We start from the raw sequence: 3,481 nt of genomic DNA on the forward strand, positions 1-3,481 counted from the left end.
TTATTCTTTAGATTTGGAATGCTTTAATAAAGCTTTATCAAAAAGATCTCTTTTAGATCGCAGTATTTGTATACGTCTTCATATTCTGAATTTTCGACATAATTAAATAGAATTAAAGATTAGGTTTTTTAAAGCTCTGTAGGCTTTGAGGTACACATTACCATTGCGAAACTCGCGCTGCGCGACCGCTTTTCGACAGAAATTTGTAAACAGGTTTTGTTTAATCTTTTTTTTCGTATCTTTGGTCGTTTTTCCAAAAAAATTTTATATTTTCACTGTTATTTGTCACGAATAAAATAAAAAGTACGCGTTCAATCAAGAAGTAAATATGAACGAATTTGTAGATCTATTTTAGGATCACAATTTTCGTTAATTAATCTTTTTTCGTATTCTGTATAGTTTGAAGATAACATGGTATTTTTTATTTTTGATTGTTTTGTGGAATCTAAATTGGAATTGCCAATTTTTCAAGGAATTCCAAAAATTTGTTATGATAATCTTGCATGGCTTTCAACAAGTTATGTTTTTCTTCTCTTGACTTTTTATATATCGTACGTTATTTATCTTAAAATTTGGAGTTTAGATTGATTTTCAAAATTTTGAAAATGCTATAATTCTGAGAATATTTTTTTATTGAAGAAAGTCATCAGGATTAATTGTTTGTATTTTTTAATACTATAAATATCCGTAGATAGAATTTTCAAATTCAGAAAAAATTGTCTCAAAAATTTTGAAAATGCGCTCACTTTTTGAATTTTCATCCAAAACGGTTGTTTAACGAACTTGTCCTTTCTTTTAGGACCTTCAAAAAGTATGTCAAAGATCGATTTGATCCGTTTATTTTTTTGAGAGTTATCATGTTTACGGACAGACGGTCGGGCGGCCGGACAGATAGATAGACAGACGCCATCTTAAAAGCTCGATTTTTAAATCTAGGGGGTCTCGAAAGGCGGAGATCCATTGAAAAACTGCGGTGTCAAATTTCCGACAATTCTAATACTTTCTCAATTATAAATGATGAGAATGTAAAAATCGAAAATTCAAATTTTGATCGCCCAAAAATAATGAATTATGACATTCTCATCCTAATGAAAAGGTATTGGTTTAATGTGAAAAATGACTTTCGCGCATTTCATCAAATGTCGACGTTTTGAGACCCCCTGGGTCAGAAAAAGTAGTTTTTACATCGGTGTCTGTCTTTCGTCGTTGTTGTTTTTGTCGTTGTCGTTGTAGTCTGTAAACACGGTAACATTCGAAAGAATTCATTGATTTGATTCCCTTCGGCAAAATTTATAAGAATGTGAAAAGAAAAAATCAGTTCGTTAGACAGCTTTTTTCGAAAAAATTTTAAAAAGTTAAAGCATTTAAAAAATTCTTGAGTACTCTTTTTAAATATTTGAGTGTAACGATACAGGCTACAAGAATAAGTGAGACAACATTTATTCAACCTGAAAAGATTTAAAAATTTTTTACGATTATTTTTTTTATAGGAAGCGTAGTTTTTGCAATCGTAAAAACCAAGAATAAAAATAAAAAAATTATAAAAACAAATCAATAAAAATAAGATTGTTTCAGTTTCCATGCATATCATGAATTTTAGTGATATAAGTTTATTAAAAGGATACATGTTTCAGCGCAGCTAAGAATAAAATATAACGCAAAATAAGAAACAAATATCAAAGTAATCATGATAAATAAAATTTGCACTTTATTTTGCAAAATCTAAGTACCCAATGCCGGGCAGAGGTACATAAAAAGTGTATTATATTTGATATAAAAGTGTTGAGCATAATGTCGAAAATTTGACAATATGGGCAAAATCGAGTGCGAGGCACGAGATATGTGATGAAAATGTGATCGCTAAAGCCGAAAGAGCTTTCACAAAAGACAGTTCACAATCGCAAAATTCCAGTTGTCGATTCGTTGATCTTTAATTTTGAAAGGGCTGTGCATGAATGCGGGAGAAATTCAAAGACCGAGCGCGAAGCGCGAGACTCAACAATCGCGCGCCCTAAGTGCGCTCAAACTTACGAGCCACGCGTGCAGTGGGTGACGCCAATGTGCCCGCTTAGCGGACATATGTTTTGTCTGATTTCCATGTATTTGTATCTCTTAAACTTTTAAAAACAAACGAAAAATTGCCTAAAACAGGATTCGCTTTTAAAGTGTCCACTGAATTTTCTGAAAGAACGGTGGGATTAAAATAAATTGATGGCATAAATAGTGGTTTTCTTGAGTGCCCATGAAAATAGGGGCGAATGGGCAAAATAGGGGCGAATGGGCAAAATGGGGCGATAGGCCCCGATTTTCGGACATATCGCTAGAAAATATTTTTGAGTTCGCAAAAAATTAATATTCTTTTTTGTTTATAAAAAAATTATATTTAAATCTTGCTTAAATAAAATGAAGCTCAACACGTATTTCCCATAAGAAAACAATAGTTTCTGTAACCTTTATTCAGAATCGTCAATATTTAGCTCATAAGTAAAAAATGGGGTTTTGCTAGTTCTTGGCGCTAGTTATGATTTTTCAGCAGTTTTTTTGAGCAAGTTGTTTCTAATACATAATATAATACCTTATAGTGTTAATTATATGTTTACATTAATTATTATCTTCACAAGTTATTATTGTTTCTAGCAATTTTCTCTCAGGATAAAGATAGAAAAACGCGGTTTTTTCAAAAATTTTCCACTTTGTCCAATTATCAATTCGGATGAGGTAATAGTTTATTGCTGTTAATGACAACAATTATCTAATCAATTTATCATAATTATAAATAATATTATTTGCTTTTTTCCTTTCTCAATTATAATTTCTTACTATTTGCCTATTTTTTACTTTAAGTCACTTAATAGTTAATTAAATTAAACAAAACTAATTGTTTAAACAAATATTTATTATTATTAACAATCCTATTCCATATTAATGTCAGATAGTTGCGGTTTTTCTTAAATTTTAAACTTGTTGTCCACTTTTTAATTAATTAGGTAATAATTATTGCGAATTACTACAAAAAATTGGGTAAACAATTTATTATTGTTTATAACTATATATAACTATTATACAATGTGGGATAGTTGTCACTCTGCAATCCTACAGGGATTGTGTGTTATATAAATTTAAAAGATAACAATTTATACAAGATAGAGGGCGGTCCCAGAAATACCTGGCCTAACAAATAAAACGCAAAAAATTTTGGAAAAATTGTCTTTATTTTTTAACGTAGTCTCCTTTTAGCTCGATAAACTTTTTCCAGCGATTTTCAATAGCTTCGATACCTTGTTTATAGTGAGAACCTTCAAGCTTCTCTGGCGAATAGGGTGCATGAGGAAGCAATTCTAACTTCAGCTCGTGTATTTTGGCCATTGAGATCGCGCATGTGTGAACTGGTCCATTGTCTTGATGAAAGAGAACTTTTTTTCGACAAATTTGGCAGTTTTTCCTTGATTTCGTCACTTGAAAGCTGCAATAAGTTTACCTA

The sequence above is a fragment of the Belonocnema kinseyi genome, chromosome 8 (genome assembly GCF_010883055.1).
Source record: "Belonocnema kinseyi isolate 2016_QV_RU_SX_M_011 chromosome 8, B_treatae_v1, whole genome shotgun sequence".
Lineage (NCBI taxonomy): Eukaryota > Metazoa > Arthropoda > Insecta > Hymenoptera > Cynipidae > Belonocnema > Belonocnema kinseyi.